This window comes from Macrotis lagotis, chromosome 1, assembly GCF_037893015.1.
Source record: "Macrotis lagotis isolate mMagLag1 chromosome 1, bilby.v1.9.chrom.fasta, whole genome shotgun sequence".
Classification (NCBI taxonomy): domain Eukaryota; kingdom Metazoa; phylum Chordata; class Mammalia; order Peramelemorphia; family Peramelidae; genus Macrotis; species Macrotis lagotis.
In genome coordinates this window covers 683,393,266-683,414,837 of record NC_133658.1, presented here as the reverse complement: position 1 = coordinate 683,414,837, position 21,572 = coordinate 683,393,266, and the positions used below count along the sequence as shown (strand labels likewise).

At 38.6% G+C, this 21,572-nt stretch overlaps 1 protein-coding gene across 8 annotated transcripts in view; it reads left to right on the top strand.

Moving 5' to 3' along the window:
• The first annotated feature begins 2,039 nt into the window (after positions 1–2,039).
• The window catches only part of OSBPL6 (oxysterol binding protein like 6), a 277,275-nt gene continuing 257,742 nt past the window's right edge, over positions 2,040–21,572 (top strand). For 3 of the 8 annotated variants that reach the window (XM_074215621.1, XM_074215622.1, XM_074215613.1), the window contains exon 1: positions 2,073–2,124. The gene's annotated coding sequence lies outside the window, so the exon portion shown is untranslated. Of the gene's footprint in view, positions 2,125–21,572 lie in introns of all 8 variants that reach the window. The other 5 variants (XM_074215620.1, XM_074215625.1, XM_074215618.1 and 2 more) reach the window with 3 other exon arrangements.

The following is a 21,572-nucleotide window of genomic DNA, read 5'->3' as shown; positions in this document are numbered from 1 at the left end:
TACTCCTTTGCAATACTGGATAATTGGTGACAAGGAAGGAGGCATTTTTTTGGTTGTTGTTGTGTTTAGCTGTGGTAACTCAATGTAAAGCTCTTATGGTGATAGCTGTGATCTACAGGCTAGGATGGACTGGTCACCATCACCACATCTGTTCTAGCCAATTTTCTCTTTCTATGTCATATCTGCTAAAAATATTTTTATAATAAAATTTTTTTCATCATCAAGGACAGCAAAATTACAATTCTGACTGTAATATAATCTACTCATATAATGGGAATAAAAAAAGAACAAAGATGGAAAAAAGCAGCTGGGATTGCCTAAGTCCATGATGGAAGTGATGAAATATTGAGGGTGCCAAGGTAATATCAATTTTCACAGAATTTGAAGGAGACAAAAATATCAAAAGTGTTAAAAACCCCAGAAAACTACTGTTCCATATGTCAATTTTGACATGTTTATGCAATTTTTATGAAAAAAATCTACATATATTTCAATGCTATCTTTGATGAGAGCAGTGGGAAGGAAAGGTTGGCGTACCTTTATAATAATATTCCAGCAGACCCCATCTTTACTTTAGCACAATGCCAGAAAGAAATTCTGCTATGCATTCAGTTTAGTAGAACACAATCCTGAAGGGTCTCCTCCAAGGAGGTGTCCTCGATCTTAGCCGTATGATCACAGGGAAGTCATTTGACTTTTCAGAGCCTTAAGTTTGTTTGCTCATCTAAAAATCAATCGGTAAACATTTATGAAGTGCCTACCGTGTGCTAAGAATGCCTGGGTGGTGCAGTGGATAGGAGGTTGAATCTAGAGTCAGGAAGACTCAACTTCTTCAAGGCTATATGACCTCAGACACTCATTAGTTGCGTGATCCTGGGCAAATCACTTAATTGACTGCCTCAGTTCCTTATCTGTAAAATGAGCTAGAGAAGGAATCACTCAAGGATCTTGGCCCCAAAGAACCCTAGATGGAGCTGCAAGAGTTGGGATTGAACCACTAAACCAAGTGCTCTGGTTATGTAAAAAAAGAGTAAGAGAAGATAGTCCCTGCCTTCTAGGAGTTTACATTTCAATGAGGGAGACAGCTTGCAAACAAATACAAAGCAAGATATATAGGACTTTACTTAACAGAGGAAAGGCACAGGAATTAAAAGGGGATCAGGAAGGTGGGCTTTTAGTAGAAACTTAAAGGGATTTAGCGGGAGAGGAGGAGGAGGAGGGAAAGTGTTCCAGGCATGACAGACAGTCAGAGATGGAATATCTTATTTTTGGAAGAGGGCATTTTTCTATTTGCTTCTGGTGGCATAGGGAATCGCTTGAATTCAATGAGTAGGGGGTGACTGAATGGAGATGAGGGATGGGGTCTTGGAGTGCTTTTTTCTGTATTATCAGTTTCTAGAGAAAATGTCCCTATGTGGGGCGGCTAGGTGGCGCAGTGGACAGAGCACCAGCCCTGGAGTCAGAAGTACCTGGGTTCAAATCCGGTATCAGACACCTAGCTGTGTAGCCTTGGGCAAGCCACTTAACCCTATTTGCCTTGCAAAAAAACCTAAAAAAAAATAAAATAAAAATAAGTGAGGTTTCATTTAAAAAAAAAAGTAAATGTCCCCGTGAGGCTCCCGGTAGGGTATGACATCAAGTTTCCCGAATGTGGGATGAGCATCCAAGGCCCCGGGAGGAGGGTGGGGAGAGGCTGGAGTCGTCCGGCGACCCGGGGCGCAGCCCTGCAGGCCGGCCCGCCTGGCCCTTAGTCAGGCGGCGGGGAGGGAGCCCGCGGCCCGGCCTTTCGGGGGGCCCTGGAGGGCCGGGTTTGGCCCGAGCCCCAGGTTCCGTTTTGCTCCAGAACGGCCGGCGCCCTCGGAGGTGCGGCCAGGTGCCGCGGGCCGGGCCGGGCCGAGCCGGGCAGGTGAACCCCGCGCCCCCGCCCCCGCCCGCAGCCGCCGGGGGCGGGGCCCCAGGGCCCGCCCCCCGCCCCGCCCCGCCCGCGGGGGGAGGGGCTGCGGCTCGGCGGACCACTGGAGGCGCAGGAGCCGCCGCCGCTGTCTGGGGTGACCGCGGCTCGGCGCAGGCGGCGCCCGCATCCGTCCCGCCGAGGCGCCCGGCCGGGCCGGCTCGGACCCGCAGGTGGGTGCCGCGCTCTCGCGCCCTCTCTCCCTGGGGGTGGGGGGGGTCCGGGCATAGCCCCGACGGCCCCCGGCCGGCCACCCCTCGCGCCCGGGGCCCGGGGTCGGCATTGTGTGCGCGTGGGTCCGGCACCGCGGGGCTCCCGGCGGCGGCCCCTCCTGCGGCCCGGCTGGGCGCGGGCGGCGGCCCCGGGGCTGCCCGGCCGAGCGGGATCCCGGGCGCCGCGGCCGGGCCGGCCCCTGCCCCCGCTCCGCCGCGGCCGGGATTGCGGCTGCCCGAGGAAAGCGCTGATGTAATCGGCGCGGAGGGGAGCGCCGCCAGCGACAGCCTCGCCGCGGCCGGCCCCGGGGCGCTGAGCCCGGGCCCCGCAGCCCGGCTCCACTCACACTTGTCCCAGTTCATCCCGGGACAGGCTGGCGTGGCGGGCGCGACGTGCCTCCCCGCGCCGAGGCGGTGCCACCCCGCGCCGAGGCGGTGCCACCCCGCGCCGAGGCGGTGCCACCGGGGATGCCGCGGGGGCCGTGGGCGAGAGGCCGGGGCAAGGGGAGGGCAGGGGCGGCCGCCTCGCAGCCCCGTCCTCCGTGCGTGCGTGCGTGCGCCTTGTTCCCCGAAGTTGGGACCAGACGCGGTTTCGGGGTGCCGGCCGGTGCAGCTCCCCCGTAGCAGCCCAGGCATGCAGCTGCAGGACGCTGGTTCGGCGTTACATAATAGACAGGAACGCTGTGAGATGGAGCGGAACCCCGTGGCAGCCCAGTTATCCCCCCCGGGGGTCCCCTCGCACTGCCCCCCAGCCACGGTTGCCTTGTGAGATGGAGCCTCGTATCTGTAAAAATCATCTCCTCTCAGCTAAGGGCTACAACCTGGAGCAGATCTCCTCTTCCCACTCCCACTCAGGACTGCTTAGGTCCTAGATACACCTAAGTGGAGCTCTTGTATTTTTAAAATCTGCTCTCTAAAATACCATTCACTTTGCACCCCAGTTTTTGTCCTGGCGGGGACGAAGGGTTGCCATTTTTTTTTTTACCGTAGATTTGCTGCAAACTCACACTGATGATATTCCCAACAAATACTACAGCAATGCAGATACGATGAACTAATAATAATGAAACAGAAAACCTTGCAGTAATTCTTGGTGAACCGGGTTCCCAAGGTCAAAGGGAGGCCCTGGTGGTATAGCTCCCAGCTCTGATGACACTACGGAGAATATGCTTTAACCGAGGTGGATTATCAAAAGCTCTGTGAACTTTTTCTTTTTGTATGTTTTTTTTCTTTTGCAGTTTCAGTTGAATTTTGAGTGGTTTTTTTTCACCTTAATGAATGGAGGATGGAAGGCTTTTTGAAACTGAAAATTTTGCTTTTAAGATACCTTAAAATAATGATTTAATAATACTCAGAACCCTGATTTTGACCACTACGATTATCTGATGAAATACTGTTCATTGGATAATTAACTTGCGGGGTAGCAGTGGATCAAAGGCAGATTAAATCTATGGGTTGTTGTTCCTTTTTTTTGACCTTAATACAAGTTTTTTCCTTGCTTGAAGAAAGTTACCTTGTTAGAGTTCTTCCTATAGGGGGACATAGCAGATCTTCCAATATTTATGATTGATGGCTTATGAAATTATTGTAAAATATATCTAATATATTAAACTGGAGAATTAACTTTTCAATAAATGAAGGAGAGTTGAGTGCTCTGGGGAGCCTCTTGGTGAACACAGCCCAGGATGAGAATTTTCCTTTTATGTTTACATTTTGACCTGGACAAGATCGGAATTGGAAGGACCTGGTGGGACCTAAGTTGCATCTTTTTTTAGGCTTGTTTGGTTTTTTGCAAGGCAAATAGGGTTAAGTGGCTTGCCCAAGGCCACACAGATAATTGTTAAGTGTCTGAGGCCAGATCTGAACTCAGGTACTCCTGACTCCAGGGCCAGTACTCCATCCTCTTTGACACCTAGCCACCCAAGTTGCATCTTTGGAGCAAATGAGATTGTAGGTACTTTGGAATTGGGCTTTAGCTTAATAACTGTTGTTCAGTGATTTCAGTTGTCTGACCCTTCATATCCCCACTGGGGTTTTCTTGGCAAAGATATTGAAGTGGTTTACCATTTCCTTGTCCAGTTCGTGTTACAGATGAGGAAATTGAGGCAAATGGAATTACCTGACTTACTCAGGGTCACATGATTAGTACACTTCTTTTTTTTTTTTAGGTTTTTTGGTAAGGCAAACGGGGTTAAGTGGCTTGCCCAAGGCCACACAGCTAGGTAATTATTAAGTGTCTGAGACTGGATTTGAACCCAGGTACTCCTGACTCCAGGGCCGGTGCTTTATCCACTATGCCACCTAGCTGCCCCTAAGTACACTTCTAAGATCAGATTTAAACTTAGAAATTGAGTATTCCTGACTCCAGGACCAGTACTCCATCCTCTACCCTTATCTTAACTAGCTAGCATCTAATAATGATTGGCAGCAATATAGCAGATCTGCAAGTTGTCTCTCCAGCAGTGCTAATCACAAACAGAATCAATGGTCATTTATTTCATTTGATAGTCTAAAAATACCTATTAATGACACACTTGAAAAAAAGACCTAGCTTTAGCTTAAACTTTCAGGAAGGTCCAGGCTTGCTCTCCTTTTGCTTAGCTCTAATTATTAGAAGGTTCTTTCATATATCAGTCCTAAATTTGCTTCTTTGTAACCTCTACTCATAGCTCCTTTCGGGACAAAGCAAAATTCCAGTCTCTCCATGAGTGTCTTTAAAGTATTATTTCTTAGTTAGTATGAACCTGAGATCTTTTATGCTTTTTTCCTCTTCCTCTATCAATCTACAAATATTTGTTAAACACTTTTTTTTAGGCCAGGCTAGGTTATAAGTGCAGGGAAATACTAAGAGAGGCAAAAGACCATTCTTGCCCTCAAGGACATTATAATCTAGTGGGGGAAACTACATGGAAGCAAATATATATAAAACAAGCTATATACATTGTAAATTGGAAATAATTAAGAGAGGGAAAGCATTGGAAATAAATGGGGTTAGAGAAATCTTCCTTTTAAAGTTGAGTCTTTAAGGAACTTGGAGTGAAGGAAGAGAAAATGCCTGGAGCCAAAAGATGGAGGATGGTTGGTATTCAGAACAGCACAATACTCTGGTTATTATCTGATCAGGACTGGAGAGAGAGAGACCCTAACCTACTTATTCATGGAAGTTATGCCTTGCTTGAGATATCAAAATTTCATTAACTTAACAAGGTTTCATTTCATTAGTGCTGTATCACACTATTGACTGAGCTTTCAGTCTATGAAATCAAATTGATTTTTATCCAATCCTACCTACCTCATAGTTTACTCATGAAATTGACTTCTTGAATTCAAATATAACTTTACATTTATCATTTTGAATTTTCATCTTATAGTGAACTCTGAATTCCAGAGTTGTCAGGAATTTTTTGGGAACCTGCCTTTGTCATCTGATAGATTAATAACTCTTCCCAGGTTTGGATTACTTGCATATTTGATAATTATAAATAGTTTTATTTAGGTCATTGATAAAAATGTGAGCATAGATCCCTTAGAAACTTCATAGGAAACTTTCCTTGTAAGTTGACATTGAACCATTAAGTTCAACTGCCCAACTCCTGGGGCTGGCCGGTCAACCAGTTCTTAATTGACCTAATTGTAATATTGTCTGACAACTCTCCAATATTCTCCATTAGAATAGAATTAGAGACAATGAAATATTCTGTTAAAATCTCAATAAACTTTACAAAATAATAGCTAACATTTTTAACTGTAAGATTTGCAGAGCACTTTACAAATATCTCATTTTATCTTCACAACCACACTGGAATGTTGTCGGGTGGGGCTCTTCCCTCTGAGGACTATCAGGGACTGTGGAAGAAAGACAACTCTCGAAGGCCGTCAGGGGGCAAGTCCAATTTATTTCTGCTTCTATAAGCTTATATTACTATATTCTATATGCAGAAGCAGGGTATGGGAGGATCTCCTGAGGCCTATATCAAACTGGCCTGAGCCTCTTGCATTTGCATTGCCTTTGTTGACTGTCTCTGTGGAAATTTGTCAAGGAATGGGTGAAATAGGGAAGTAGATGGGTAGATATGGGGGGGGTAGATATGGGGGTGCCTCCCAGTTTCCTTGTGGTGGAGGATTTGAGGCCACCAAGGTTTGCCTTGGCCTATATCCCGGAGTTTGCTCTATGGGACTTCATCTCATGTCCTGCAAGGCCAGTAGATATGCTGTGAGGCAGCCTCCTACACTGGAAGATAGGTGCTATTATTCTCATTTTACAGTTAAGGTAACTGAGGTTGGTAGAAGTTACGTGACTTTCCCAGAGTCACTTAATTGGTATATATTTGAGGCTGTATTTGAACTCAGATCTATTGACTCCAAATCCCAGCCTCTGTCTACTCTTCCACTTAGCTATCATTGTATCTGTAGCATTCCTCTGTCAGCTTAATGGTGTCAAGAAAGAAAATTTTGGCATTATAAATACCTCTTCTTTAATAAAGCCATGCTGGCTCTTTGGGATCCCCATTTCCTCTTCTAGATATTTTTTGCTAACCATCTACTTGATAGTATATTCTAGAATTTTCCAAGAACTAAAATTCACACATAATGGCCAACAGTTTGTAGATTTCATTGACTTGCCTATTTTGAAAATCACGACAGTATTTGTTTATCCCCAGGCCTCTAATACCTTTTCTGCTCTTCACTTAACACTTATTTTGTTTACCTAAAGATGGTCATCTCCACAGAGAATCTAATCTATGTGCTAGAAGTCTTCCTCTAAGTCTTTTAACAATCCTTGGGACCAGTGCAGGGTGTTTATCAATTATCCTTTGTTCTCCCTATGTGATTGGCTTACCTATCCCCTTTCCAAGTTGTACAATTCTTCAAACCATGTCACAATGATTAAATCAACAAATATTTACTTGGTATATAACTAGGCATTGTGAATAATATAGAGATAATCCAGAAACTGCTTCTTCTGCCAAGAAATTTATAATCTACTTAGAGAAAAGAATTCAGTTGTAGAGATAGCAAGTGTTATGAGATTAGAGAACAGAGAAATCTTGGGGGATCGAGGCTTTATGGGAGGGGGATCTAGGCACTGAAGAACAAAGAGAAAATGACCAAGTTGAAAAGAGGATGGAAGGCATCCTAGATGAGGGTGATTCTATGAGCAAAGGCAGACCATTTCTTCTGGAAGGAGAAAAGTGAAAGGCACTAAGGTGCCAGTAAAGATTCCAATTTGCCAAACATAAGGGATTTATTGGTTTTAGGAAGTAGTATGGAATGACAAGGAAAGGTAGACTGAGGTCAAATTAGAGAGAGCCTTGAAAGAAGAAAACAAGCAGTAAGTACCTACTATGGTTCCTGGCACTGTGCATTAACATTTGTCAAACATCTCATTTGATCCTCACAACCTTTTGAGATGGGTACTGTTTACAGTTGAGTATATACTAAGGTTGCATAACTAGAATGTATCCAAGGCAGGAATTCTAACTACTTTGTCACCCTTCTACCTTGAATGTCAAGCTAAGGAGTTGTGACTTCATCTTTTTGATAGTAATGGATTTGGAGGTTTTTGATAGATGATAATAATGCCTAACATTTACATATGAATATCTCAAACTCTTGGACAGTGCCTTACATATAGTAACAATTCTATTGGATAAGAGTTCTTGTTTCCATTATTTGAATCTAAGAGGGGTTAAATGACTTACCCAGTGTCACACAGCTAGTGTCTGAAAATGGAAAGATTTGAATTCAGGCCTATGTGACTCCAAGTCTAGCTCTCTATACACTATACCATCTAGCTTCCTGAACAAAGAGTTATATGTGTTTGTTGTATGTGTGTTTGGGAGGTTTTTTTTTGGGGGGGGGGTTTTAAGATAGATTAGTCTGGAAGATGAAAAGAGACTAGAGTCAGAAAGACCTGTAGGAGACTATTGTAGTTTTCTAGGTAAGAGATGAGAAGAACGTACATTTAGGCAACAGCAGCCTAATAGAAATAGAAAGGAAGGTAGAAATAAAAAAGAACAGTTATAAAACAGTCTACAAAGGAAGCCTGATGAGATTTAGTAAAACATTTGCATGTGAGGGATGAGGTAAAGGAGAGAACCAAAGATGAATGGGATTTTTGGGTGTGGGAGAAGGGTTTAACCATTTAATCATTTAGTCTAATCTACAAGCATTTACTATTTTCCTGACTCTATGCTAAGTGCTGATTCAAATTAAAAGCAGAAATAGAACCCACACTCATGAAGCTTACACTCTAATGGGAGATGCAACATGTATATAGAAGTTAGAGTGGGTAGAAGATAACTTTTAATATGGTACCATTATTGGGGGGAAAAAAGATGATAAATTTGGTTTTAGACACTAAATTTACCATGGCAATAAAACATCCAAGTAGAAATGTTTAATAGAAAATTGGAAATGTTGAATGTGGGGTGAGTTCAGATAGGGCTGAAGATAAAGCTTTAGGAATTTAGCATAGAAGAAACAATTTGAATGAATAAGATTTCCAAAGGAGAGGGTTATCATAGTGGGAGAGCTGGGTCTGGGGCTCAGGTCTCCTTTGGAGATGTCATCTAGCCTTAGTCACTTATTAAATGGATAAACTTAAGAGGCAAATTACATCATTGCTTTGAGCCCCCTCTGTAAAATGAAGGAATTACAGTTAGGTCCCAATTAGAGTGAATAACAAAAAGAAATGATTTAAATATTTGAATTCTTTCTTTTGTACTGTAATTCCATTGGTCAGATTTTATCCAAAAATACTTTAAAACAGTGCAAAATTGAATCCATGGTACCACTTCAGAAATTATCCATGTTAATTGGGACCTAGTTGTAGATTAAATAGCAACTTTAACCCCTTTTTGCTCTGACATTCAATGACTCTAGAACAAATATGGGCCAGGAAGGTAGTACAGGGTATTTTTCAGAAACAATAGACTCATTTTCCTGAGTTCAAATCTGTCCTTAGACACTTACTAGCTATGTGATCCTATGCAAGTCACTTTACTCTGTTTTCCTCAGTTTCTTCATCTTCAAACTGAGGTGGATAAAGAGTTGGCAAACAATTCCAGCTGAGAAAACTAAAATGGCATCACACAGAGTCAGACTGAATCACAAGAAATACTACTATTCAATGACATTTAAGATTAATGCCTATTCTGATATTTGTGGCTTTAACAGATTTTTTTCTCTTTTATCCCTTAAGTTTTTTTCTAGGCTTATGCATTTTGATCTCATTTTGATAAACTTGAGTTTTTGCTCTTCTGGGGGAAAAAATAGGAAATTCAGTCCTTCTAAAACAGAGGAATAGTAAGCTTTTCATCATTACCAGTTGCTTTAACTGGTTATCATTTGATCATCCCTTTCATTGTTCTTTAACTTCTTCTTAAGTATTAAGCTATTAGTATAAAGGGTTTCCAAAATACTTTAATCTTGTAAGGTACCTAACTATTCTTTCCCCTCTGATTAGAAGTCAGAGTACCAAACTTTCATTTTTGACCGCTTGGTCCTCCTGGCATCCCATCCCTTACCCCACCTCTCTGCTTTTTAGGTCTCCTTTTATGTGGTATCTTACCTTTTAAAGTGTAAACTCCTTGAGAGAAGGTATTGTCTTTCTTTTCATTAATTGTATACCCAGGCTTGGCACAGTGCCTTGCACAGAGTAGTAGGCACTTAATAAATATTTGTTAGATCCAGATTATTTTCATTTTAAAATGGGATTTAAATTTGCTTAGCTTACAGTAGAACTGGGATGGGAATTTCATGCTACCTTGCTTCTTATTATAAAGGGAGATGAGAGAGGGAATGAGCATTTATTAAGCATCTACTATATGCAAGCTGTAGTAAACACTTTACAGATATTTAAATCATTTGATTAGGAGAATGGCTTATTTAATAGAATTGAGACTTGTAAATTAATTATTAAGGAGAAAGTACAAAGAGACAATGAAGATAATAAGAATGAATAAAAAATGATTCCAACCTCCTGGACTGCAACTGTAATATCAGGTGAACTAATGTACATCTTTTTTTTTTTAATTTTTGCAAGGCAATGGTTGTGGCTTACCCAAGGTCATATAATAAGTAAGTATTAAATGCCTGAGCAAGGATTTGAACTCAGGTCCTCCTGACTCCTCCAGTTGCTCTATCCACTAAGCCCCCTAGCTGCCCCTTGAATGTGCATACTTCTTTAAAGTAACTATTTCCCATGGTGGAAGGTGGTGATATAGTTGTATTGAATCTTGACATTCTTCAACAAAAATTACTTGTCTATTAATATTTTGGCTACTTATGAGATTGTGACAGTCTCCTATATTAATTCAGATGACATGCAAATGTAAACCCAAAGTAACTTTGACTTAGTGAAAAAATAGTCTAGTTTTTTGGAGGTTAGAACACAGGAAAATCCAAAAATGACTCTTGATAGTTATTTCAATTAACATTTGTTTAATACTTTTTGTGTGCTTAGATTCTGGGGAGGTGGAGGTTAGGTTAATGTAAAAAGATAAATAAACTATTTTCCCTGTCCTTGATAGAACTTATGCTATAGAACGAGAATATCACACACAAATAACTAAATACAAAAGAAGATATTTCATGAGAACTGTCAAGTACCATACAAGGTCAGAAGAAGAGCTAAGATGTGATTCAAAGAAAGTTTCTAGGAGTGGTTATTTGAGTCTTCATCTTGAAGGAAGAATAAGGTTTCACTAGGCAGAGTTGGGGTGTGGGAAATTTTGAAGGTTTTCTAGATATAGTTAGTGATGGTCATGGGATAGATCTAAGGTTGGGAGGGACCACAGTGGCCTGTTGTTCAACTTTCCCACTTTACAGATCAGTAAAAACAGTCTCATGGAGATTGTGATTTATCCAAAGTTATACAGGTTGACAGTATCAAGGGCAGGATATGAACTCAAGATCCTCTGCCAATTCTCTGCCCTTTCCATAGTCTGCGAGGACAGGGATTTTATTGAGCAAAATTTTGCTAATGTGATACTTAGAAATTCAGGAGTATTGTGCTTGAGAGAATTTCATGAGAGTTGGACCGATCAGGAATTCTGTAGTAAACTGACAAGACAATGACAGAAAGAAACACTAAGCCTGATGCTCAACATTCAAAATTGTACAGAGTCTTATGTGGAAATCAGTAGAAAGGTTTTAAGTGTGAAGCAAACTTTTAAAATTTGTATTTATTGTCAGGTTGGTAATGAATATTTCCTAATAGATTTCTTGGGCAGAATGCAAGGAATTGGTGACTAAAATGAGAAAATTATTTTCTTCTTGGAAATGTAGATATTTCCATATGAGGAGGATCTGACTCTGTTGGGGTTGATGCCCTAGAAAGAGTTTTAGCAAATTTATTTTTAAAATAAACACAGAACAAATATTGTGATGTGTCCTGGATTCTTGAATGTTTTTTCTTTTCATTTTTTCAAAATAAGATACTTTTGCTAAATTCTATTTAGGAGAGAGTATGTCCAAAGATGTTGGTTCTAGCAATGCCCACATAAATTGAGTCAGAAACAGAAAGTTTCAATGTTCTCAGCATTTTGTGAAGAGAAAAGGGCAGATGTGAGCCCATAAAATTCATAGAAGTCTTCCCATGCTTTCCTGTAGTCTTCATATTTGTTTTTTGAGATACAATAATATTTCATTACAATTACAAATGTTATTGATTTTTTTTAACCTTTATTGAGAGGGGGGAAAATTCAGTTAAAAACTAACTGATCAACACATCAAAAATAAGACATTATATAGAATGTTTCACACTCATGGATCCCATCTTCTGTAGAGAATCAGCACTAGTGGTTGGGGAAGCTCAGGTAAAGATCAGGTTGGTCAGACTTGTTCTATATAGTTTTAAAATATTTTGTTTCAGTTTTCAAACATTCAAATTCAATATCTGATCTTTTTGGGTAATTTTTGCAATTGACATTTTTGTTGTATTTTGTATTTTGCTCTTTTTTTTGGCTTTGCTTACCTTGATTTGCATCAGTTCATATAAGTTTTTCCATGCTTTCATGTATCCATCATATACATTGTTTCTTAGAACATAGTAATATTCCACCATTTTTGTGTCTCATAAATTGCTCAACCATTCTGAAATTAATGGATATATGCTTTTCTCTCAGTTTTCTGCTACTTCAAAAAGTGCTATTATAAATATTTTGGTGTGTTTTAGACTCAATTTAGTACTCTATATTAGTCAAGGTATTTTCATTATTTTTACATACAAGGGGAGAATTGGAAAATGAACATTCAAACAGGTCTTACAAACATGCTTTCCTCTAACCAGCATATAAATAATTTATAGTCTTACAGCTAGGTTCAGGAGACAGATAAATTGGAGATGAAATGAAATTGAAAGATGAATGGGGCACTTATACCAGGTCAAATACCAAATTAGGAGATTGAAGGTTATAGAAACACAGTGATCAAGTTCTAATTGAAACATTCTAGGAACAAATCCTACAGGTTGGAGATGATACTCCACATTGTTCTGCCTAGGGGGAGAGTATTCTTTTCCACAGGGATAGGGTTTCCCATAGTTTCTTCATGTTAGCAAAATCAAGTCGACTCTTAGACTGGGTGGCCATAAAGTTGTACAGAATCTCCTTAGAAACCATAGAAAATAAAAAGGATCCAAGTCTCTTCATCTGTAATTGTAGAGGATTCCTTTCTTATTTTTTTTAATCTTTTGCCTTCCCTGGAGTATATGCCAAATAGCAGGATCTCTGGGTCAGAAACACAGTCATTTCGTTTTTATTATTCCAAATTGCTTTCCAGAATGATTGAACTAATTCATAGCTCTACTATCAGTGTGACATCAGATTTTAATTGCCTCTTACATGAAAAAAATCAAACTTGAAATCTGGCAAAAAGTCAAGACATGGTTCTAATTCAGATTTCCTAAATAAAGCTTAGTTTTTTATTATAATAATGAATGGCAATTCAGTTCATTGACATCTGGAGTACTGCATTTTCACAAGAAATTTATCACATTAAGAAACTTCTGTCATCAATGATATTGTGTAACATGTTCCTTATGTGTAATAGTTTCTTTTATTTAAAGCTTTTTGGGACATAGGTTTTTTGCAAGAGTGATTTTGCTTTAATTCAAGATGACATTGTTTTCAATTTATTTAGGCCACCTGAGTAAAATCTATATATTTCTACAGAAACACTATTTGCTAGATAATTCCCCCAGAGCAGAGACTGTAACATTTTGGCCATTTGGATGGTGTAGGAGTTGTGGGAAACAGATTAATGAAATTCTTTTTTAAAAAAATCTTGTTAAATTTGAATATGAGAAACTGTGGTGTATTTGCTAAAGATCCATCAGGGACAAGTGTTGCCTCTGTGGTATCCTGGCTATATGACCCTGGAAAAGTCCTTTAACCTTCTTCCCTCAGGCAATTCTCTTATACTAAACTGCCCAGCTTTTCTGTATGGAGATATTATCACTGAATGAATAAAAGACAGACTTTATTCACAGTTATCTTTCCAAGAGAATGTTGCCTTTCTCAAGGGTTGGGACTATATAGCTTTAGATACAGAAGGTTGGGAAGGTGCTTTGGGAGAAGATATTGTTGAAGAAGTAGGGAGAAGCCATAAGAAGTGGGAAAAAGAAAAAGATGGATTATCCCTACTTGTCCTTCATAGTCTTAATTTGAGATGAGCAAAATTAGCCTTTGGGGATTTTTAGTGCTTATTTTTATTTGTTATTTTAGTACTTAAATTAATATCTAAGGGTTTCTTTAAAAACATTGCTTTCAGACCCACTCAGTTCATGTCAGAACTTAGATTCTCATAGAGGTCCATTTTCTCCTTTCATTTTGATTAGCCAGATCTGAAATCATGACTTTTAGGACAATGCTGACAAATTTTAAACGTGCATCATTGTCACAGTTCCTGGGCTTAGCCACCAAAAGAGAACCAGGGCATTATCCATAATGGCTAAGCTGGTAAAGTGCTGGCAAGGCAGCTGGTCTATCCCTAGCAGAATTGTACTGAATGAGGACTGAAGATGAATGGAATGGGGATGGGGCCCATCACTTTTGCTCTTTGCCTTCCCTTTCTTATGCATTGGTAAGACTGTGAAGGGATATACTTGATTTAGCCCTCTTCAAAGCCGGGATATTCTAATAGAGGATTCTAGAACCTTAGATTGTCTACACAAAAGATGTGCATAGGAGCATACTCTGTGGATTTACAGTAATTATCCTATAAATGATCATTTTGATGGTGAGGCAGCATGGTAAACAGTGAGTACTTAATTTGGAATCCAGAAAGACAAATTCAGATCTTGTAGATCTGGTGCTTATCAACTTGTGATCTGTGGGCAAGTTGCATTCTTTCTTGGATCCTCAATTATCTCAGCTATACAATGGGAATAATAATACCTGAAGTATTTAATTTGTAGTATTGTTGTGATCAAATGAGATAATGTATATGACTGCCAACCTGAAAACACAGTGTAAATATGTTATTATTCTATTATAACTCAATCTTCTAAAGGAAAGAAATTAATTCCTCTAAAAGAAGGAAAATTAAAAGGAAATTAAACTGGGGGTGGCTACTAATGACTAATGGCATATAGCACTAGAGAGAGTAAGTGTGTGCTGACAGGAATAATTTTAATAAGGAATGATAATTAGGAGTTGAGAGGAAGACTTAGTGTTTTGTGGTTGTCAGATCTGTTATACTGTGAAATACTCTCTTAAGCAATGAGAGAAGTCATTTAATGATTACCATTAATAAATCTTTTTATTTGGTGATATGCTAAGTGCCATCACAAGCTGAGAGACACAGTCCTTTACATAAAACTGGGTCAGAAACAGATAAACCAGGAGGAACAGTTGTGAAGTTCTCCCCTCCTTTCTCCTGCTTCCCATCAATAAATGCAGAAGTAGGATGTTGGGGTTTTTTAGTTTGTGATTCAGATTTTGAGTTTGTAGCTGTATATCATGGTAGGTATTCTTTTTTTACCCAGTAAATTTACTTTTTTAAAAAATAAGGAGGGAATAAGGAAAGGAAGAAGAAAATCCACCATGGTTTTAGAGTTTGAATTTATCCTGAGGGTTGTGGATCAATGTCAAGGACCATAGATAATGTAGTAATCCTGAAAGTAATCCCTTACACCTCTCAATGGAGTGACAAGAAAAGTATTATGTATTTGAGGAGAAGGGGGGGGGTCTAAAGAGCCAAGAGACTGGGGAAAATAAACAGGCATTAGTTCACTGAGTTTTGTTGCATAAGAGTAGGAATTTGAAGGATCTGGAGGAAATGGATTGAAACAAGGTAGAAGTTAGTTACTGGGTGTGAAGAACCCCCCCCCCCCCCATTATATAGATACTTGTTCTACTAATTCTGTTTTATAGATTATTAATCTTTTCATTCTTCCTAGAGGGGTCTTTGCAACATGTTTTGATCACACATTAAAGGATTTAAAATCACATCTCTAAGAATCTCTAGAAGCATATATTAAGCATCCCTATATACCTAATACTAAGCTATTTGCTCTCTTTTCTTTGTTCAATATTTAATTATTATCATTAATAAATCTTTTTATTTGGTGATATGCTAAGTGCTAATAAATCCTCCATCTGTTTCTTTTTTTTTTTTAAGGTTTTTTTGCAAGGCAAACGGGGTTAAGTGGCTTGCCCAAGGCCACACAGCTAGGTAATTATTAAGTGTCTGAGACCGGATTTGAACCCAGGTACTCCTGACTACAGGGCGGGTGCTTTATCCACTACACCACCTAGCCGCCCCCATCTATTTCTTTATAAATATAACCCATAGATCTAGTACTGTGAGGAATGGGACCTTGACTAAGTCTTTTAGTCCCTTTAAAAGTTTACTCATCAAAGTGTTTCCCCCATACTTCATCCCTTCATTCTAGCATCCCATTCTGTTTGGAATTTTTCCCCTCCTCAGTGTATTATCTGGAATGCTTACCCTTTTTCGACCTGGTTCATCTCCATGATATACTACTGTGCAGGACATTTACATGGAAGGTGTATGGGACTCATTAAAAAGAATAAGGGGAAGGAAACAATAATTTATTAAGAAGCTAGTATGGGACAAGTACTATGTTAAGTGCTTTCAAATATAATCTTATTTGATCCTCTTAACAAGTCTGAGGTATTTGCTGTGAATATCCTCATTTTATAGTCAATGAAATTGAGGAAGACAGAATTTAAGTGACTTGCCCAAAGTTATGGTTGAATTTTAACTCAGGTCTAATCACTACACCCCCTAGCTGTAAGGTTTGAAAGTAGATCCATGCCTCTCAGAACTTTTTCACTTGGAGCAGATTGGTGAACATGTTGCAGATAGCTGAGTCTCTTGTCTTCCAGATAAGTTGGTAATTTCCATAACCTAGTGTAGATATAGGTTATACATTCAAGTTATATGTTTGTTCAGGATGTGAGCATCAGATAATGATCAGTTAATATTCAGATAATATAAGGATCATCTTCTTCTAATAAATTAGTATTGAATTCCTAAAAGAACCCAAAAGATTTGGTTCAGGGAAGCTTACTTTTCTGGTTTGGGTCAATACTGTTTTATACTGGTTTTCTTTTCTGCAATTTACAAAGCAATTTAAAGTTGTAGAAAATGGATTTTTTTCTCTGTTCACCAACTGCTGACCAAGGATTTGTTAGAAAAACTGATGGCTAAGTCATTAGAACTCTGCCAAAAGGAAGCATTCTGGAAAAAGTGGCTGGCTATGCCTAATCATCTCTAGGTTAAGTTTTCCCTGCCCCCCCCTAACATTTTAAACATTTTCTAGGATTTTAGAATTTTCTTATCTAATAGTATGAAATGAAAACTGTAACTTTCACGAATCTAAACTTGCTTATAACTTTCAAGTTGATTGCAGTTATATTCCATGTCATTAGGTATAGAGGGTACCAGGATATTCTTTACTTTCATACTTTTAAATGTCCTTTATTGATTTGGGTACTTCATTTACCAAAGCAAATCACAGTCTTTCTACTAGTTAGCAGTAGAATGGTAGAGGAACTCTTGGGATCACAGTTAAGGAAGTATTAAGTGTCTGAGGCCAAATTCAAACTCAAGTCCTCGTGAAACTAGGACCATGCTCTATCCACTGTGCCACCTAGCTGCCCCAGTCTCAACAATTTTATGTGACTTGCCCAAGTTCATACAGGTAATATGTGGCAGAAGTGAGATTTGACTTCAAACTTTCTACTCCAGTGTGCTTTCTTCTTTTCTAGTGTTTGTAACCTCTAGTGGTCAAATCTCAGTGGCTAAATTTATCTGAAATTATATCAGTTGGGCTTTGATTGGCATTCTGTTAAAGCTTATCACTCTGATAGAACTGTTCAGAATTTGTCCTTTGTAAAGGCATAGCCTTTAAGAATTCAGGGTCATTGCTCATGAGGCATCAGAATGGGACATTAAAGGAGGATTTATAACAAATACAGTAAAATTATAAATTTGAAACTTTTCAATTTTATGTGGAAAATGAATCCCCAGGAAAATGAGGGATAGAAATTTCAAACTGGTAAGAACTTGGGAATGTGTAGCTTGCATATAGTAATGTGACTTGTGCTGGTATTGAATAATAAAATTATGAGTGTGATTATGAAGTATGTGTTAATATAATGCATAGGATCACTAACATACCATCCATATCCCATAATTCTCACAAAATTACTTAGTTTTCCTACAGAGAAATATAAGTAGTACTATTGAAAAACTAATGGAGGGGCAGCTAGGTGGTGCAGTGGATAGAACACCGGCCCTGGAGTCAGGAGGACCTGAGTTCAAATGTGACTTTAGACACTTAATAATTACCTAGCTGTGTGGCCTTGGGCAAGCCACTTAACCCCATTTGCCTTGCAAAAACCTTTAAAAAAAAAAAAAGAAAAACTAATGGATTCTTCCCTTGAATCCACTGGTTCTTAAAGGTCAATACTGATCTTATCTGACCAGGAGGAACCAAGTCAAAGTCCTTATTATACCATGATATAGTTTCCACTTTCCCTTTGTATGTCTTTTCCCTTTAGAAACCAAGCACCTTGAAGATATGTACTATCTTGTCTATGTTTGTAAATGTTTGAAGATTAGCATAGTATCTGGCACATAGTATACACTTAGCTTAAATAATTTGCCTATCACATGTCAATCTCTATCTTGGAAAAATTCTAAGTATCCTTTTGATGAGATTTTTACATAAAAGTAAAATGCTAGATTGTGTGTAAAAACAAGCTGCTTGGATTTATATATTAATAACAAAATAATCAGTTCACATTAATTTTTATTGGCTTGATTAGAATTGAAATTTGTCATATAGTTGTAAATGTTATCCCATTTACCTTATGAATATAACAAGGATCAGCTCCAAAGAAATATTGCTAAAATTGATGGTCCTCTACTAAATTTCACAAATGTTTATTAAACATCTCTTAGGGAGAAGCAGGATGGTGATGTGGCCTAAGGGCTGGATCTGGAGTTAGAGAATTGATGAGTCCAAATCTCAGGTCTGATTTTTATTTCTTGGGAGAACTTCCATAAATCACTTAACTTTACCAAGCCTCAACTTCCGAATTTGCAAAATAGAGGGGATGGACTTGAAGACCTCTGAAATCCATTTCAGCAGCAAATGGATGATCCCATGATCCTAGATCCTTTAGACAAAGTATATGAAAGCTATGAGGATGGATGAGTCCTTATGGATCAGAATTACTGCAGTAAAGTAAGAGATGGTGACAAAGCCCTAACAGGTCAGAGATTGGAAACATCAGGGGAGATTTCTTGGAGGAGATGGTATTTGAGCTAGCCCTTGAAGAATGAATGAATGAAAGAGCATAAGATTTCAATAGAGTATTGACCCTTACTTTTCAGTTCCTGTGTGCTTCTGTTCTCTATCTGTATCTGTTTCTCTGTCTCTCCTTTCTTTCATTTTCCATTTTAATTATGTTATATATTGATATATTTGATTATGGGATAATAATATTCCATTGATCAGAACACTGTGGGAATGTAGTGCTCTGATTTATTTTCATTTTCTGGGTAACTTTCGGTGAAGCAGAAAACCATTTTTTGCTCCGTTTGCTGTCAGTTATATCTATCAGTCATTTTTCAGCGTTTACTCAGAACATGACTCAGCTTTCTTTAATCCATAATTCTTCATTGCTTTATGGTCATTTTTCCAGAAGTTAGTTCTCAATGTACAAAAGTGTAGATGTAAAAGGTCAAAGCATTTGGGCCTTGCTTTTAGGAAAGGATTTGGAAGTCTTGTTTTTGTAAATCTATGATATGAGCTCATTTTTTATAATTTTCCTTTTTTCAGGGAAGACCTTAATTATTTATATACATGTTTAGTTTCTTTTTTTTAAATTATTTATTTATTTAAGTGTTTGAGGCTGGATTTGAACTCAAGTCCTCTGAGTCCAGGACTCTATCCACTGTACTACCTAACTGCCTCCTGCATGTTTAGTTTCAATAATTTTGCTGCATTGAGTCAGTCACTTCTGGATCATCTATCTTGTCTTCTTCCAAACTCTAGTCCTGCATTACCAACTGACTGTTGAACATTTTGAATAGGATGTGGAGCTAGATTTCAAAGCCAATATATCCAAATCTGAACTCATCTTTTTCCCTATCAAATTTTCTAATTTTCTATTTCTGTTGAGTATCCCATCATCCTTCCAGTTTCCCAGCTTTGCAGCATCAATCTCATCCTTGATTCCTCATTCACTTACCCTTCATACTAACCAAATGCCAAGTCTGGTTGATTTGACCTCCACAAAATCACACCTATCTGTGGTCTTCTTTCTACTCACAGAACCATTACCCTTGACCTTCATCACCTTATTTGGGGATTTATTTATTTTAATTTTTTCCAATTTCATATAAAGATAATTTTTAATATTTTTTTGTAAAATTTTCTTCCTCCCTTCCTACCTCCCCTCACCCAAGACAACAATCTGATATAGTTTATGCCTGCACAATCATGTTCAACATATTTCCATAGTAGTCATGCGAAAAAAACAAAAAGGAAAATGAAAATAGTATGTTTTGATTTATATTCAGATTCAGGTTTTTTTTTCTAGGTGTGGATAGCATTTTCCATCACAAGTCTTTTAGAATTGTCTTTGATCACTGTATTTCTGAGAAGAACTAATTCTATCATAGCTGATTATCACTTATGCAGCTATTACTCTGTACAGTGTTCTGGTTTTGCTCAGTTCACTCAACTTCAGTTCATGTAACTCTTTCTAGATTTCTCTAAAATTTGCCTGTTCATCATAGAACTTTAGTTTTATATTACATTCATATACCACAATTTGTTTATTAGCCATTCCTCAACTGATAGACATTTCTCAATTTCCAATTCTTTACCACCATAAAAAGATCTGCTATAAATGTTTTTGTACATGTGGGTCTTTTTCTAACTCATTAAAGTAATTTTTTTGAATTTTGATTGGTAGGGTGCTAAACAAGTAGTTTAGTTTTGATAGAATTGTCACTTTTATTATATTAGTTCTCCCTGTCCATGAACAGTTGATGTTTGCCCGGGTATTTAAATCTTGTTTGTGTGAGAAGAGTTTTGTAATTGTTTTCAAAAAGTTTTTGAGTCTGCCTTGGCAGGTAGACTCCCAGGTATTTTATTTTTTCTGAGGTTACTTTGAATGGGATTTCTCTTTCTATCTCTTTCTGTCATATCTTGCTAGTCATATATAGAAATGTTGAGGATTTATGTTTTATATCCTGCTACTTTGCTAAAGTTGCTAATTATTTCTAGTAGCTTTTTAGATGACTTTTGGGGATTCTCTAGGTATACTATCATTTCATCTGAGAGTTTTGCTTCCTCCTTCCCTATTCTAATTCCTTCAATTTCTTTTTCTTCTTTTATTGTGGAGGCTAACATTTCTAATACAATATTGTATAGTGGTGATAGTGGGCATCCTTGTTTCACCCTTGATTTTATTGGGAATGCCTCAAGCCTATCCCCGTAGCATATAATGCTTGTTGATGGTTTCAGATAGATACTGCTTATTATTCTAAGGAACAAACCATTTATTCTTAGTGTTTTTAGTAGTAGTCCTTCATTTTTGAAGAAGACCATGACATCGGGGAGCTGATGTCATGACATGAACATGAATTAGATTTGAGTGAGGGGGACTGTGCTAAGTCATCAGTCTCACTTTTTCCACTTTTTCTGGATGCAGTGGCCGGATAATGAATTTGGAGGACTGGAGATGGCTCCAGATGTGAGGCTATCAGGGTTAAGTGATTTGCCTTAGTACACTTCTACTTAGTAAGTTTGCTTTTCTAGTAAGTTCCTGTGGGGAACTACTGCCTGTAAGATCAAAAACAATCTTCTCTAGTATTTAAATCCCATCAAAAACTGCCTCAAACTTAATTTTTTCCAG